The 18874-nt window shown below is 40.7% G+C and overlaps 1 long non-coding RNA gene and 1 pseudogene across 2 annotated transcripts in view; one reads left to right on the top strand and one right to left on the bottom strand.

Moving 5' to 3' along the window:
- Window positions 1-4300: 4300 nt before the first annotated feature.
- LOC105491786 (uncharacterized) overlaps window positions 4301-18874 on the bottom strand; it is a 30351-nt gene continuing 15777 nt past the window's right edge. The window contains exon 4 of one of the 2 annotated variants that reach the window (XR_011612489.1): window positions 4301-4551. This is a non-coding gene — a long non-coding RNA (uncharacterized lncRNA). Of the gene's footprint in view, window positions 4552-15463; window positions 16881-18874 lie in introns of those variants that run through there. The other variant, XR_011612490.1, reaches the window with a different exon arrangement.
- LOC105491784 (dermatan-sulfate epimerase pseudogene) lies at window positions 7987-11054 on the top strand (annotated as a pseudogene).

The following is an 18874-nucleotide window of genomic DNA, read 5'->3' as shown; positions in this document are numbered from 1 at the left end:
AATACTGTGTTTGTTGGATAAACAAGCACATGAAGCAAGTCAGCGATTGAATCCAGATCATTTGACTCCAGTTCCTTGCATTTTCTCCTACAGGTTCCCATTTCATCCAAGACAACTTCTCTTCCTAAAACACAAATTACTACACAAGCCAGGATGAGGGGGAAATGCCAGAAATAAAATTTGGAATTGGGGTGACAAATTATAAAAATTCCTCTAGGTTTGACTGCAACTTCAAGCCTTGTAAGTGGTCTCTTGGGTCTAGGCATGCCATTTACAGCATGAGGAGGGAGGGAAGGAAGGAGTCCACTGGGATAGTCCTGTTTGCAGCCACCTGTAATGCACAGCTTGGGTAATGGAAAGCACATCTGGAGATGTTTGAGAAGCAACCAGCCATTCCCAACATAGGATAGAAACAAAATGGAAAAGGGTAAAGTTAACATGGAAAGATTCAAAATCATTTGGAATTATTTCAAAAGGAAGCCCTGTAGTTTTTGACATATATGTATTTTAAGACAAAAAATGAATTTGCCAGATCCTGAGAGCTCTCTCTTACATCAAGAAAAATGAAAATATGTTTTGTTTTTAAAATGCCTACATCAACTATGGGTCTTCAACTGAATCATAATATACTGAATTTAGGAAGACAACAACTTCCTTCTGAGTTAAACATCAGAGACTGGCATCCCCTAAGTCAGTGGTTCCTAAACTCTAGCATGCATCTGAATCACCAAGAGACTTACAACAACACAAATTGCTGCCCCCACACACCTCTGAGAGTTTCTTATTCACTAGGTCTGCGTGAGGCAGGAAATCTGCATTTCTAAAAAGTTCCTAGAACCATTAAAAAAAGGATGAAGTATTATTAACACATGCTACAACATGGATGAACCTCCAAAACATTACGCTAAGTGAAAGAAGCCACGTATGTAAAGTCATAGATTATATGATTCAATTTACATGAAACACCTAGAATAGGCAAATCCGTAGAGATGAAAAGTAGATTCATGGTTTCCAGAGGCCAAGGTGAGGGGGGAACAGGGACTGACTACTTAATGTGGATAGACTTTCCTTTTGGAGTCATGAAAATATTTTGCAACTAGATAGAGGGGATGGTTGCATAACACTGAGAATGTACTAAACATGAGTGGATTGTTCACTTTGATTGTATGTCATGTGAATTTTACCTCAATAACAACAAAAAGTTTCTAGGTAATGCTGATATGGTCCAGAGACCATGCTTTGAGAAGCACTGACTTTAGTTATAAGCACAGAGAAGAGACTGAAGTAAGCCAACTTCCAAAATGGATGGAAGCCTCCATGTGTAATCCAGCAAGCCTGTCTACAGAACTCAGGAAGGCTGAAACAGGCTGTTGCACTGGAAATCTTCGCTCTCAGTTTGGGCTTGGACCAATAGCTGGCAGCCACTTTCACATTCCAAATTGAAGTCCTGAACCACCCAAGCAAAGGAGGGGGCTGAATAATCCAGTTGTACTCATCTCAGCTGACCAATCACCTCTGGCTTATAAAGAGGACTTTAAGGAGTGAGGGAAAGTTGGTGAATGGATGGAGAATTTCTTTGGATATAGTCACTGGCATTCTGTGAGGCTGCCCTCATGCCTTGGGGAAGGAGTTAGAATTCTTCCCTTTTCACTTCACATGTGCCCATCTACCCATCTCTGGACACTGTTTGTAGGGCTAGGGCCATTAATCTTTTTAAAGAACTCGAGGAGGTGAAGACCATTTCATCCCCACTGCAATATGTAAAAAGAGAGATGGACCTGGAGCCAGAACAATGAAGCTGGAAGATGGGAATAAGAGTGACTCCTTCCTAGGGCTTTTGTGAGAACTAAACAAGATAACCTTTGAAAGCACTATAATATGCTTTATGTATCATGGTTATTATTTTCCACAGTTAGAATGTTGCTAGCACAGGGTGCAGACAGTGGGATCTTCCATCCACTGAGATCTTTCTCTAAGTGTATTAGCCTACTCCACATGTCTCCTTGTTTCTCACTATGTGTTTTAAATGGAATCAACAGACCAACTCATTCAAGTATTTTATTTGTTCTGGGAGGCTTTCTATTCCCTGTTTTTAAGAGAGCTTGCCTGGTAGTGTTCTGTGAGGCTGCCATTACATCAAGGTAGTTTCCCACATGGCACACTCCTCATGCCTTTGCACACATGGCCTGTGCCCTCTGCCTGGAATGCCCTTTGTTGGTCTCACACCATTTACTCTTCAAAACCGCAATTGAATATCAGCTTTTCTGCAAAGCCGTCCCTCATCCTGTCCCAACTGTCACCCCACCATAAATGCCTGCCCCTTAACATTTTGTCTCCATTGTAGGACTTATCACACTGGACCATCCATGTGTGTTTTCTCATTTTTCCCTCCTTCTGTATGCCATAATCAGCTTGAGGGAAGGAACCAGGTGCAACTCCTGATGCACAGTAGGTGCATCCAAGTATCTGCGCCAAAAGTATCTGCAAAAAGGACTGATGGATAACAAATGATGCTCATAGGACCTCCTGCTGAGAGAGGTGGTGAAATCATTTAGAGCCAAGATTTTTCAGTCTACTTCTAGAAGTTAAGCCAGAAAATATGGATACATTTTATTTTTTGAAACTTTCCATGGCAATAAGACACCACTGCAAAGTTAGAAGGCATTTGACAAACGGGGACATTTTGAAAATTATGTCACAAAAGGTTAATGTTCCTAATATGTAAAGAAATACTAAAAATAGAGAAGAAAAAACCAATAATCCTATAGAAAAGTTGGGGGGGAGTGGAAGGAGTAACAGGTAGACAGACCAGATAAGAATTATCAGTGGTTTGTAAACTTATTATTATAAGATGTTCAACTTTACTCAGAATTAGGAAAATGCAAATTGAAACTCTTTAGGGATAACATTTTTTACCTACCAGATGAACAAGAATATTAATGTTTAGCAAAATGCTTTATGGCAAGGTTATGGGGAAACTGGCATTCTCATACGTTGCTGGAGGAAATGCCAAACATTAGAAACATTACAGGAGGGATCTTGTAGCATCTTCTGCACACTCCTTCACCCTTTGACCTAGTAAACACACTTGTAGAAATCTATCCCAAAGTTACACTGCAAAAATACAAAGGCAAAAGAGGTGTATGTGGAAACTATTGTTCATTGCAGCTCTATTCATAATGGCAAAAGACTGGAAAGACCCAAATGCCGAAGTATAAAAAATTATTTGATGAAGCTAGACAAATATACTCAATACAGTGCTATACAGTTGTGAAAAAGAATAACAAATCTCTCCCTATAATCTATGGGATCATCTCCAGGATATATCCCATATATCTGGAATCCCCTCAGAGCGCCTTCCTTTGAAACAGGCAAGAATAATTAAACCTCTCATACAACAAAATCCAAATAATACTTTCCCCTCAAGGAGTGGGGCAGAGCTCTCTATCCCTTAAGTGTGGGCTGCAAATGGTGACTTTCTTCCAAAGCATACAATATGGAAAGAACAGAAAAAAGGGAATCTTAGCATGGAAAGACCTGACAGACATTACCTCATCCAGGTGACCAAGGTCAACATCAACAGTGATCAGTCATGTTGACAGTACATGTCCCTGATAAGATGTGGTGAGAATGGCATTTTCCCTCTGTGGCCTTCCTCCCAAAACCCATATTCCCAATCTAGCAGGAAAACATTTGATAAGCCACAGTAGAGGGACATGATACAAAATACTCAACTAGTACTTCTCAAAACTGTCAAGGTCAGACTGGGCACGGTGGCTCACGCCTATAATCCCGGTACTTTGGGAGGCTGAGGCGGGCAGATCACCTGAGGTCAGGAGTTCGAGACCAGCCTGACCAATATGGAGAAACCCTGTCTCTTCTAAAAATACAAAATTAGCTGGGCAGGGTGGTGCATGCCTGTAATCCCAGCTACTCGGGAGGCTGAGGCAGGAGAATCATGTGAACCCGGGAGGCGGAGGTTGCAGTGAACTGAGATCATGCCATTGAACTCCAGCCTGGCTAACAAGAGCAAAACTCTGTCAAAACAAAAACAGAAACAAAAATGTCAAGGTCATCAAAACCAAGGAAAGTGGCAACTGTCACAGTTAGAGGAGCCTAGGGAGACAAGGATGACCAAATGTAATGTGATATCATGGCTGGGATCCTGGGACAGAAACCGTGCATTAGGTCAACACTAAGGAGCTCTGAAGAAAGTATGGACTTCAACTAGTAACAGTGTATAAATATTGGTTCATTAGTTGTGACAAATGTTCTATACTAATAATGTAAGATATTAATAACAGGGGAAACTGCATGAAGTGTGTATAAGAACTGGATCTGCTATCTTTGAAATGCTCCATAAATTTAAAACTATTCTAAAACAAAAACTGGATTCTAAAAATTGTCACTTTTCAAACTTGGCTGTAGCTTTAAAACATGGAAATATATAGTCCCTGTGACCCAAAGAGTCCACTGTTAGGAATTCACCTTTCAGATATCTTGCAGACATACTTCTGAGCTTTGTGTACAAGCACTGTATTCATTGGAACACTGTAATACCAAAAACAGAAAAAGGAAACAATTTAACTTCTATTAGCAGTAAGCTTGTTAAATAAATTATGGTATATTCGTGTGACACACTGAAAAATACAAATGAGGTAGGTACAATGTGAAAGGAGTTCCATAATATGTTAAGGGAAAAAAATCAAGGCACAGAACATTCTGCACAGTAAAATCCTTCTTGTATAGATAAATCATTTTTAAAAGATAAAGTATAGATCTATTTTTGTATACTGATATACGCATGAAAGATTTCCTGGAGAGATACTAGAAAACTATACACAGTTGTTACTTCTGAGTTTGGAACTGGTGCTACAGGGTGGGGAGGGTCCTTTAACTCTTTCATCTACTGTTGAACTTTGTGTGCGTGTATTTTAATTTCTAAAAATAATCATCCTTTTAGATGACAACTAGTCTAGCTTCAGGATTATATACAGCTAAAACTGAAGAGAGGATTTGAGAGGATCTGCATCTCCATGCTATACTTTTTGAGTGTTTCCAAGAAACCCAGATTGATATTAACCTCTGTCACATTACCCTTTTTTTTTTTTTTTTTTTTTTTTTTGAGATGGAGTCTCGCTCTGTCACCCAGGCTGCAGTGCAACGGTTCAATCTTGGCTCACTGCAGCCTCTGCTTCCCAGGTTCAAGCGAATCTCCTGCCTCAGCCCCCTTGAGTAGCTGGGACCAGAGGTGTGCACCACAACACCCGGCTAATTGTATTCTTTTAGTAGAGACGAGATTTCACCACGTTGGTCAGGCTGGTCTTGAACTCCTGACCTCAGGTGATCCACCTACCTCGGCCTCCCAAAGTGCTTGGATTACAGGTGTGAGCCACCGCACCCAGCCAACATTACCCATTTTTTATGGTTAACTTTATGTGTCAACTTCACTGGGCTAAGGGATGCCAGGATAGTTGGTAAAATGTTATTTTTGTGTGTGTCTGTGAGGGTGTTTCTGGAAGAGTTTAGCATTTGAATTAGTAAACTGAATAGAGAAGATTATCTTCACCAATGTGGTTGGGCATCATCTAGTCCATGGAGGGTCCAAATAGAACAAAAATGTGGGGGAAAAGACAAATTTGCTCTCTTCTTAAGCTGGGACATTCATATTCTCCCGTCATTAGACATCAGTGTTCCTGGTTCTCTGGCCTCTGGACACAGACTGGGACTTCCACTAACCATACCCTGGTTCTCAGGCCTTTTGATTCAAACTGATTCAGACTAAACTTATACCACCAGCTTTTCTGGTTGTCTAGCTTGCAGATGTCAAATCATGGAAGTACTCAGCCTCCATAATTATGTGAGCCAACTCTTGTCATAAATACATGTGTATACATACACACACATGTACGATTCTGTTTCTCTGGAGAATCCTAGTATACCATTAAAGCATTAACATTAATTATCAATTGGATGCTGTCATCTTAGAAATCTAAGAGGGATCTTCTGAGAAACTGGATATGAGAGATCTGCCTTCTGATGAGTGCATGCAAATGAGCAGGCGGGAGACTGGCACATGGGGTGGACGAGCAAATGTTTCCAAGGGATAGGCTGTTAAGAGGTGAGTCTGGGTTGACGGGGGGACACATTAGATCATGAGTTACTTGATAAGGCAGAGGAGGCTACAGATACAGGATGATGTGATTTGAAGGAGACAGGCCACAAGGGAAGAGCCTAATATTTACCTTAATAGACTATTGAGCAGTTTTATCTAGCCCAGTGATTCTCAACTTCAGAGGTACATTAGAATCACCTGGGGAAGCTTTTTAAGGCTATGTTCTTCAACAGGGAAATATAAAAACAAATTGTAGCACATCTATATGGAGTAACACTCAGCAATAAAAATGAACTATGGACACACTGTATCAACCAAACTGATGAATCTCAAATGCATTATGCTAAGTGAAAGAAGCCCACACTGAAAAACTACATACTGCATGATTTCATTCCCCTGTCATTCTGGAAAAGACAAGACTATAGGAAAAGAAAACATATCAACACCTGCCAAGAGCTACGGGTGCGAGGACAGTTTGACTACAAAGGAGCATAAAAGAATTTGGGAGAAGGCATGCACCTGTTCCATATGGATTGTAATAGTTACATGACTGTATGCATGTGGCAAAATTTACAAAACTGTACGCTAAAGAAGATGAATTTTATTGCATATAAATTATACTTTAATACAAAAGGCCGTCCCCCAAATATTACAATTCATTTGGTCTTGGGTGGAGCCTAGAGATTATTTTTTAAAAGCTCCTCAGATGGAAAATATCTGCTTTGGTCTAAGATGGAGTATCAGGGAGTGGATTTTCCCTCCTACCTGAGTCAACCAAAAAACAAAAAAAAGAAAAGCAGACAAAGTATATGAAACAATGGGCTTTAAGACACTGACTATCTGGCAACCGAGGATGGTGAACCCTGCAATTTGGAGGTGATGGAATACCGCTTCTTATCTTGATTGTAGGGATTATTCCATGGGTATATATACATATTAAAACTTAGCAAATCGTACACCTTTTATATGTGTAGTTTATTGTACATCAATCATGCACCATTAAAGACAGTTTTCTTTAAGTTCCCCAGGTGATTCCAAACATATAGCCAGAGTTAAGAACCATCAGCCCCAACATATAACCTTACTTGGCCCTGGAATCTAACATCATAAGATTCTAATCATCTGAACTCAGTGTAATGTGATTGAAGCACATACAATGTTAAAGTTTATTACAAGACATACTTTACTTAAGCAGAACTCATTTTAGGAACTAAGTTCACACTTGCAGGAATAGTATTTTTTGTCAATGAATCTTTTAATAGTGATTGACATCACTGTTTAAAAAAAGAGAGAGAGAGAGAGAGAGAGAGAGGCTAGGACCTTAACTGGAAAGATTTTTAAATGTTAGAACAAAATACATTAATAACAACTTCTAGCAAACTTAGAATATGCACAAAAAGCCTTAAAATTGTGCATAACATTTAACCCAGAATTTCAACTAAGGACATAAGAAAAGAGCACAAGTGTGCCACTTCAGAAATGCTATAATAGCAGGAACATGGGAATCTAAAACAACAACAAAAAAGAAGTGGCAAAATTTATTTGAATTTACGTGAATTATGGTATGTGAGTAAAAAGAATAGTACAAGACCATCTAAAATAATATTGTATAATAGTATCTAATGATATTATTAGATACGATGTTAGCCCGAGGCTGCAGCAGCGCATCCCCGCTCCAGTGTCCACCAACACCCATGGCGCGAGGGCGTGGCTCTGATGGGGCTGGGAGCCCGGGGGCCCTGGAGTGAGGGGGCCCAAGAGTGGGCTCTGGAGGCTGTGGAGGCGACGCCGGAGAGGATGTAGCCTCGGTGGGGAGCGGATCCTGTGAAGATGGTTTGGTTGGCTTGGAGATTTGGAGATCTGATGCCACGATGAGGACTCACACACGTGGGTGCTCCCAGTGTGTTTTTCATATATTTGCTTTGTGTTGTGTCAGCCTATGTCACCGACAAGAACCCAGAAGTCATGATTCCCTTCACCAATGCCAACTATGGCAGCCACCCCATGCTGTACTTCTCCAGGTCAGAGGTGGCGGAGCTGCAGCTCAGGGTAGCCAGCCCACATGAGCACATTGCAGCCCACCTCATGGAGGCTGTGCACACGATGCTGTCCAGTCCCTGGGAATACCTCCCTCCCTGGGATCCCAAGGACTACAGTGCCCGCTAGAATGAAATCTATGGAAACAACTTGGGTGCCTTGGCAATGTTCTGTATGCTATATCCTGAGAACACTGAAGCCTGAGACATGGCCAAAGTCTACATGGAGAGGATGGCAGCGCAGCCTAGCTGGTTGGTGAAAGATGCTCCTTGGGATGAGGTCCTGCTTGCTCACTCCCTGGTTGGTTTTGCCACTGCTTATGACAACTTCTCGTACAACTACCTGAGCAAGATACAACAGGAGAAGTTTCTTGAAGTGATTGCCAGTGCCTGGGAGTATATGTATGAAACTTCATACAGGAGAGGATGGGGATTTCAATACCTGTACAGTCATCAGCCCACCAACTGAATGGCTTTGCTCACAGGATGCCTAGTCCTGATGAATCAAGGATATCTTCGAGAAGCCTACTTATGAACCAGACAAGTTCTGACCATCGTGAAGAAATCTCTGGTCTTGCTCAGGGAGGTGATGGATGGCTCCCTCTATGAAGGAGTTGCGTATGGCAGCTACACCACTAGATCACTCTTCCAATACATGTTACTCATCCAGAGGCACTTTGACATCAACAGTATTGGCCATCCGTGGCTTAAACAACACTTTGCATTTATGTATAGAACCATCCTGCCAGAGTGTCAAAGGACTGTGGCTACTGTAGACTCAAATTACAACTGATTTTATGGTCCAGAAAGCCAATTAGTGTTCCTTGATAAATTTGTCATGAGTAACGGCAGTGGTAACTGGCTAGCTGACCAAATCAGAAGGAACCATGTGGCGGAAGATCCAGGAACACCGTCCAAAGGGCAGCACTGGTGCACTCTGCACACAGAATTTCTCTGGTATGATGCCAGCTTGAAATCAGTTCCTTCTCCAGACTTTGGCACCCCCACACTGCATTATTTTGAAGACTGGGTGTCGTGACTTATGGAAGTGCACTACCACCTGAAATCAATAAATCTTTCCTCTCCTTCAAGTCTGGAAAACTAGGGGGACATGCAATATGTGACATTGTCCACAGAAACAAATACAAAGATTGGATCAAAGGATGGAGAGATTTTAATGCAGGGCATGAATACTATGATCAAAACTCATTTAGTTTTGCTCCCAATTGTGTGCCTTTCATTAATTATGGAGGCTCTGTACGGGTCAAAGTATACCTTCTTCAACAATGTTTTGACGTTTTCCACAGCTGTGTCAAAGAGCTGCTTTTCTCCCTGGAAGGGTCAGGTCACAGAAGACTGCTCATCAAAATGGTCTAAATACCAGCATGACCTAGCAGCTAGCTGCCAGGGGAGAGTGGTTGCAGCAGAGGAGAAAAATGGGGTGGTTTTCATCTAAGGAGAAGGTGTGGGAGCTTATAACTCCCAGTTCAACCTGAAGAATGTTCAGAGGAATCTGATCCTCCTACGTCCACAGCTGCTTCTCCTTGTAGACCAAATACACCTGGGAGAGAAGAGTCCCCTGGAGACAAAAGTGAGCTTCTTCCACAATGTGGATGTTCCTTTTGAGGAGACTGTGGTAGATGGTGTCCATGGGGCTTTCATCAGGCAGAGAGATGGTCTCTATAAAAAGTACTGGATGGACAATACTGGCTACAGCAAGAAAGCAACATTTGCCTTAGTGACATATCCTCGGGGCTATCCCTACAATGGGACAAACTATGTGAATGTCACCATGCACCTCTGAAGTTCCATTGCCAGGGTAGCTTACTTCTTCATAGGGTCATCTATAGATGCTCAGAGGTTCACCATCCACGGAGACTCTCAGCAACTGGATGTGTTCGTAGCCACCAGCAAACATGCCTACGCAACATACCTGTGGACAGGTGAGGCCACAGGACAGTCTGCCTTTGCACAGGTCATTGCTGATTGTCACAAAATTCTGTTTGACTGGAATTCAGCCATCAAGAGCAGCATTGTCCCTCAGGTGAAGGACTATGCTGCTGTTGTGGAACAGAACCTGCAGCATTGTAAGCCAGTGTTTCAGCTGCTAGAGAAGCAGACACTGTCCCGAGTCTGGAACCAGCTAGCTTTAGGAAGACTGCTGACCGCCTGCTGACATTTTCAGATAAGAAACAGGCTGAGGAGGCCATCAACAGGATTTCTGCCATAACACAGCAACAGCAGCAGCAAAGCAAGTCAAAGAAAAACTGAAGGGCAGGCGAACGCTCTAAATTTGTGGATACTGTTCCTGATACTTTTGCACAGATTGAGGTCAGTGAGAAAAAGATTAGACAGAAAGCTCAGATTCTGGCACAGAAAGAACTACCCATAGATGAAGATGAAGAAAAACCTTTTAGATTTTGCAGATGTAACATATGAGAAACATAAAAACGGGGGTTTGATGAAAGGCCGGGTTGGACAGGCATGGATGGTGACAACCACTCATAGCAGGGCGTCATCACTATCTGTTTCCTACACCAGGTTGTTCCTCATCCTGAACATTGCTATTGTCTTTGTCATGTTGGCAATACAACTGACTTATTTCCAGAGGGCCCAGAACCTACATGGCCAAAGATGTTTTTATGCAGTTCTTCTAATAGATAGCTGTATTTTATTGTGGTTGTACTTTTCTTGTTCCCAACCTCAGTGTTAGCCCTGAAGCTATAAATTGCCCAGTCATTTTGTGATCACAAAAGTCCATGCAAAAAAAAATTTTATTACCCCAGTTTATCAGATTTTTTCCCTCACATTCATTTTAACAAATTAAGAGAAGATATTTTGACACAAGAAAGCAAGAACATGGAGAAATTGGAGCAGGAAAGGAATTTATCAAAGCGATAGAAATAGCTTGCTAGTCCTCTGGTGGTTCTGGAAGTATTTGGCATTGCAATTGAACAGTCCATATAGTACTTCCTCTTTTAGAAGAAACAAAAAGTCTGTTTTTTAAAGTAATGTTTTTTCTTATGAGAAAAAGATTTAGATAGAATTAGGTTTTATTAATATTAATTTAATGCTATCAGCAATTTCCATGTACTATATTATGGAAAAGACTGAAGAATACAATTCTGAGAAATATTTTAAAAATTTTAATGGTATAGTCATGTTGAAAGGTAAGTGTTGGCCGCATGTGGTGGCTCACGCCTGTAATCCCAGCACTTTTGGGAGGATGAGGCGGACGGATCATGAGGTCAAGAGATGGAAACCATCCTGGCCAATGTGGTGAAACTCCGTCTCTACTAAAAATACAAAAATTAGCTGGATGTGGTGATGCACGCTTGTAATCCCAGCTACTCAGAAGGCTGAACCAGTGAGGCAGAGTTTGCAGTGAGCCGAGATTGTACCACTGCACTCCAGCCTGGAGACAGAGCGAGACTCTGTCTCAAAAAAAAAAAGCTAAATGTTGTAAGTCCTGGTATGATGGTGCCAGCTTCCTTGGGGAAGTACTTCTTTAGTTATGTAGCTAACAAGATCTTTTACTACAGATCTGGATGGCTTTTCAGATAACATAGCAAAAATGATAGCGGAAGATTGTCAAGAACTTAAAATATATATTTTTTAGAAAACATGTATCTATGAATGAATATTTCCTTGATGCTGGTCTCTGCACACATATAATTGGTTACTTGTATGCATTCATTAAGTGTTCAATATGTAAGACAATTACAGATAACTTAATACTGTATTTTCCTTATATGGAAAACTGTTGTAGACCCAGTGACCAAACCTTTCAAAATAAAATATTTTCTATTATGAAAAAAGGAATATCTAATGACAAGAGAAATTCTGTTAGATAAGTTGCTTTTGACTGTAAGTAACAGAAAAATTTAAACAGCATACACAATATAGCTATTTATTTTACCATCTATCAAGATGTACAGGTTGGGAATGGTTGCAGCATTGATTAATTCAGAAGCTTAACAAAGGAACAGCAGTCCTGGTTCTGAGCTTGCTCATCAGGCTTGCTCCCTCATCAGCCATGTTTGCAAATTGGTTGCCATTGTTTAAGATACATTCAGACAATACCCTGATTTGAAAAGGGAAGTTTCTTTCTACAAGTCATTTTTTTTAAAGAGCAAAGAAACTTTTCCTAGAAGTTCCCTACGGACTTCCCTGATGTCTTTTTGGCCAGAATAATGTCACATGCTTACTCCCAAGTCAATCACCGACAAGGTGAGAGGAATGATTAAGAATGACCCAGACCAATTAAGTTTCATTCCCTCAGGCTGGAGAAGGTCCCAGCTTTCCCCATAGCACATGGCTGTCCTATGTCTCAGCAAAATTAGGGTTGGCTTACAAACCAGAATGGAGAGAATCGGCTGTTAACTAGACTACTGTCAGGTAATACAACAGTAAATGCAATATATTTCCATTTGTATAAAGAAAAGTGAATATAGATAGGTCTATAAAGAATAAAAGCCTATGCATATTTTAAAATATTATTCATGTTGTTGGGATTATAGAAAATATTTATTTTTCTTCTGTCTGCTTTTCTTTTTTTCCTAAAGGTTCTGCAATGAATATGTAATATATTCGAAGTCTATTTGTGCCCTCCCCCCTACAAAAATATATCTAAGAAATGTTATTTTAAAATAAAACATTTATAGTCCTTGCCAGGTCTTTTTTTTTTTTTAAGTAAGTATTAAGAGTAGTTATGTAAGATCAAACCCAGAGGTTTCATTCATTTGAGGCTAGAATCTGTCTGATGCAGCCTCCAAAGACATGGAGCCTCCTGCACTCACATGAGTCCCAGGACCCTGAGGCCCGACAGAGATGTCAGCAACTTTATCCCAGGGGCTACTCTTGCTGCTTGGAAGACGGTGTCCTGTGACTTATCTTCCCAAACTGGAAGGTTGGACAATACAAACCAGATTCTAAACCAGTCCTCAGTATCAAGGCCGAGAAGATACCACAGACCTGTCTAGAGAACAGGGTTACACTGAGACTTTCGGCTCCACCGCAAGCAGGAAGACAGAGCTGGAGGTATGAAAAGAGAAGGCACGGCAAAGAAGACAATAAAAGAGCAGCGAAGTCACTCTATACCTCTAGACACATGTCCAATAACCTGGCATAAAAGCACATGCATTTTGTGACCAAGTTGGATTGGAATTCTATCCTGGTGTACTCTGCACGTCACCTGTAGACACTTCTCAGCCTGTACCTGGGATTCAAAAAGATGAGGGTGATCAAGAATGAGGAAAGATATTTCTGCAGCCAAAGCAGGGACAGTCCACATTCACTCACCAAATCTCTGACCCTCTGCATGAAACCCCAATGGCCACCTCCAGCCCAGTCCCGGCGGCGCAGAGCAGGCAGTGCCCTCAAGGAGATGAGAGACAAAACCCGAGTGGAAAAGACTCGAGCTTTAGAGCAACACAGACCTCAGCTCCAATCGGATGTCACCAACCGCTAGTTGTGCAAACTTGGGAAAGCCACTTCACCATCCTGTGCCTCACTTTCTTCACGTGTAAAATGGGAATAAGGCTGTTTAAGTATTCATTGAGTTCGCTTATGCAAAGTGTGACAAACCTCAGCTCAGCATAACTGAGTGAAGAAGCTGGAAGGGCAGTAATGGCCGCCAAATGCACCTCCAACAGCCACCCAGGAAATCCCGCTCTTGCTTTCACCTCAGACTCTGGGCACACAAATTAATCAAGAGCTCTGAGGCCAGAAGTCTGGAGCTGTCAGATTCACTCTTCTGGATTGAACTTTTAATGGAGGTAGGTCACTGGGGCTTGCTCTTGCCAGATAAATAAATGGCACTTTAAAAATTATACCCAGCTAACATCACCTGCTCACAGCCACACCACCTGGTGCTGGGGAAGCGAGCTCTGACTCCGAACAACAAATCACGCCTGAGGGGCCTGAACGGAGAACGTAAGGTTAAATCACCGGAACCACATATCCATCTGCGACGGACTGTGTGGGTGGTGTGCATGAAAAGAATAGAGAAGAAGGAAGAAAGGAGAAGCTGCAGGAGGCAGAAACGGGAGAGGAGGCTCTGTCTTAGAGTAGCTGCGACTTTGAGATCTCTCTGTTTTTGGAAACGCTCTCTGCTGCTACTTGTTTGGGAGTTCAGCACAGCTAGAGAAATGGCTCATGAAGCTTGAGGTGAGGCGGCGATGAATTCCCTCTAATGAAAATCCCCGAACCATCAAAGTGCTTCATTAGTTCCACACAAGACCTCCAAGGCGTGCAATGGACGCACGGGCTCTTCAGTGAAAAGATTATTCCGCGTGTGCTCATCTGGACACTGAATTCTGGTTTAATCACTATTAAAACTGTCCTGAGAGAAAATGGGGCATGTGAAAATGAGAACACTCAAGGTCATATTAATCCTCATTGTTTAGAGTGAAAAGTGTAGCTCATACAAAGCTTGCCTGGCTACTGAAACCACTTCATTAAAAAAACATGGCCAATATGTCCAAGCCTTTGTACTTCCTTTTTTGTAATCTAAAATGTTTTGGTTTGTTTTAGTATTTTATCTAAGAAAAAGAATGTGTTTGGGGCCAGGTGCAGTGGCTCACGCCTGCAATTCCAGCACTTTGGGAGGTCGAAGTGGGTGGATCACCTGAGGTCAGGAGTTCTAGACCAGCCTGGCTGGCATGGTAAAACCCTGTCTCTACTAAAAATACAAAAGTTAGCCAGGCATGGTGGCACAAGCCTGTAATCCCAGCTACTTGGGAGGCTGAGGCAGGGGAATTGCTGGAACCTGGGAGGTGGAGGTTACAGTGAGCCGAGATTGCGCCACTGCACTCCAGCCTGGGTGACAGAGCGATATTCTCCGTCTCAAAAAGAAAAAAACAAAAACCAAAAAAAGCAAATAAAAATAGTGTGTTTGTAAATTTTCAAGATATTTTACAAGTTTGTGTTTTGATGATGGTGAATTTGTGATATCTAATATTATCACTTGATAATAGTGATGGTGCAATAGCCAGAGAGTTCAAACCTTCTGCTTGCAAACTGGGAAACTGAGACCCAGAGAGATGAAAGGACTTACCCAGGTCACAAAAATTGCTACTGGCTGACCTAGGTCTGGAGCCCAGGGCTCTGTGTAAATATGTAAATATTTATGGGTTCAGGTATGTGTTTATTAATTTTTAAGTAGTAACTAATCTTCATCTCAGAGTAAGTACGTGTCCATATTTTAAAGAGTCAAAGAGCACTATGTGGTTTATAACAGAAAACAGTGGTCTCAAACCCTAAATGCAGCTCCTCAGAGGCAACTCCTTTCAAATTTGTCCCATGCTTCCTCTGACACATGCCTCCCTTTTTTTTTTTTTGAGATGGAGTCTCGCTCTGTTGCCCAGGCTGGAGTGCAGTGGTGCAATCCCAGCTAATTTTTCATATTTTTAGTAGAGACCGGGTTTGGCCATGTTGGCCAGGCTGGTCTCGAACTCGGGACCTCAGGGGATCCACCTGACTTGGTCTCCCAAAGTTCTGGGATTACAGGTGTGAGCCATCACGCATGGCTGCCTCCATATTTTAAAATAACCTACTGAGAGTAGATTTCTTGTTTTACCAATTTTAGGCATAATCTATTGATATCCTAATTTGAAAAACGAAGAGTTAGCTTCTCCTAACTTCTCCTCCCCTGTTCTACCTATATTTGGCAGTTATTTTTAAATTTCTGATTCAATCGGTAATTAGTAAATAAATTATTACAACCCTGCAAATCTTCTCTGCTGAGTCTATTATGACTTCTTTTTTTTTCTTGTTGAATTTTTTTCTTGTTTATGGAGTTAGTAATTGCCTTACGTATATATTTTTCCTTTTGCTTAGCTGTGTACTGTCATGAATTCTTCTCAAACTCTCCAACAGAATGTACTCACCCTCTCAGCACTATTTTCTGTACACGTCTGGTTCCCTAGCAGTTTTAACACTGTTCCTGATTATGTCTCCCTTTGAGTCCTGTTCTCCTGCTGCAGACTAGCCAGTTACTTACAAGGCTCTGCCCAGTCTTCGAGCTGGGAAAACCCTTCACAGGAATCCCCTCTGTCTTAGGTTGAAGTCTCCTGGTTCCTAGACCACATGTATTCTTCTTGGACAAATTATTCATTGATTTTGGTGAAGTACTGCCAGAGAAAAGATGCACAGCATACAAATTTTTGTGAAAATAACTGCATTCTACCCTCATATTCAATTGATGGTTTGGCTAGGTATAGACTTTTCTACCTAATTGATAGTTTAGCTGTGTCTAAACGTTTCCCTCAGAAGTCTGAAGGCTTTGCTCCTTAGATATCTAGCTTCCAGTGTTGCATTTCGGAATTCTGATGTCATTCTGATTCCCATTCTTTGAAATATAATATGTTTCCAGAATATTATCTTTATCCCTTTGGAGAGGAAAAATGTATTGAATATTTATTATGTGTTAGACCTAATTCAAAGTGATACACTTTTCTTGATAGTCCTTACCAAAAAAAAAAACTGAAGCGAAAATTACTTTTCCTCTTTTCCAGTAATGGAATTGAAACTCAGGGAGGGTATGTAATCTGCCTGATGCATGGGGCCTGTCACTGTAGGTTATGCTGTAGTGACAACCCCAAAACCTCACAAAACTTGCTCATGCATATTGTATGTTTGACAGGAGTTATTAGCAGTCTCAGCTTATCAAAGTCACTCGGGAATGCTAGTTCTGGAGGTTCTGACGACATGTGCATCCATGCTCGATGCTGCAGGGAAAAGGAAACATGGCAAGTCACTTAACGGTCGTTAAAGTTTCTGCTTGAAAGTAACACAGGCCACTCCTTTCCATGTCCAGTTGCCTAAACCCTATGACATGGCCACATGTAACTTTAAAGGGAGAGGTAGTATTTCCACGAGGGAATGCCTTTCTGGCAGTTTTCTGTAAATGTATATGTTTTTCCAAATCCCAAGTCCCAGTGAAAGTTAGTCGACAAATTGGGAAAACAGAAAACGAGTATTATGATTCTTCCATAAAAATTAAAGAATAGGAATCAACATAGACATGTTACTCATGTTGATTTAAAAAGCAAGACCAAAAAACGCTAATGTGCAAAATCAAAGGTTAAGGTCAACATTTCCGGGAACCAGGATAGGAGGATGGACTAGAGAAGTGAGAATCATCTAATCAGTCTTGCTTGTAGCATTGTTATATTGTAAGTGTGTATTCATGACTTTGGCTGCTGGATGACTCATTCTTGCAAATAAAATAAACCGGTAAGTTTGTATGTGTAGTGTACTTCATACAAATCCTATGAGTGATGTTCTAAGAAACCAGTTTTGAAAACAAATGTCCTTAAATTGGCAGTTTCAATGCATGGTTCTATTTAGTGCTGTTAACTTTGCCAAGGGATCTGAATGTTATATTATTTGAATATAATCCAGTAATGTTGACTGGTGTTTTTCAGTTTTTGAATATTCCCTCTAGGCTACAGTTCTTTGTAAATATTTTAACTGAAGAAATGCAAGGAGCAGATGATACGAATGTTGTGGAAGACTCTGACAGGAAATAAGAGACTGAACAAAAACCTGAATTAGCAAAAGCGGTATCAATTTCAATCGCAAAATCAAAACCAGAGCTAGCAGACAAGAAAAACAAATATTTTTATTTTCATTATTTAAAAAGCAAATAACTTACATGAAGCAATAGGTGTTCTAAAGCTCAGCTTGAAGATGCTTTTGGATGCACTCCTCATAATTGAACAAATGTCCATGCAAGACAGGAAATTGGCTAGACAAATAATTGTGTGTTCTACATTTTCATTTTAATAATGATAACATATAGAAATATTTACGGTAATATATTTCATTTTAGTAATAATTTTTACTTGCTATTTATCTTATGTTATTGTCTCCATCTTTTAATATTTTCTAGTATCAGATGTCTATATAAAGAAGATTATTTTTACATGTTATTGAAACATATATTCTTGTTGCAATAAATCAATTCACAGTAATAATAAGCCATGCATTTATTATTATGTCATTTCTAATAGAAAACTTCTGATAGCATAACCCTATCACAGAAAGATGACTTAGTATTCACTATAATGGCTGCTAATTATTATATAAATACATGTATAAAAAAGATCATGAAAAACAAAGAATAATTTATGATTTCAGGATTCCTGAGAACTAAAAATCCTGACTTGTTCCCCAATCCCAAAGATCTATGCCTCTTGGAAATCTGAAAACACTAAGCAGTGCAAGATATAGTACTACCAAATGCCTGAAATGACCACAGCCAGAAATATTTGGTGAATAGTACTAAGTACAACCCAAATGGTAGTGCCAGAATCCAAATCCAACTTTCTTATTCCAGAACTCAAGTTTTGTCTTCTCAAAACTTCCTCTATTGTCACTGATTGTATATTAGTATTTGTTTGCTCATTCGATTATTCCAGGATTCATTCATTTATCCAACAAGAATTTGCTAAGCCCCATGTGAATAGGAATCACATTGGTCTCACACAGTGATGTTCAATAAGTATTTATTGAATACCTGACTACCAGACACTAAAGGTATTATAGCATGAAACAGTAGTCCTAAAAGAATGAGGCACAGGATAGGCCACTTTTGATTGGGAATAGAAGGTAAAATCTAGAAAACAGTGGGACAATTAGGATCTAGAGTGGGGTAGGCCGGGCACAGTGGCTCATTCCTGTAATCCTAGCACTTTGGGAGGCCAAAGTGGGTGGATCA

Source organism: Macaca nemestrina, chromosome 14 (genome assembly GCF_043159975.1).
Source record: "Macaca nemestrina isolate mMacNem1 chromosome 14, mMacNem.hap1, whole genome shotgun sequence".
Classification (NCBI taxonomy): Eukaryota; Metazoa; Chordata; class Mammalia; order Primates; family Cercopithecidae; genus Macaca; species Macaca nemestrina.
This window is presented reverse-complemented; position numbering and strand designations above follow the sequence as displayed.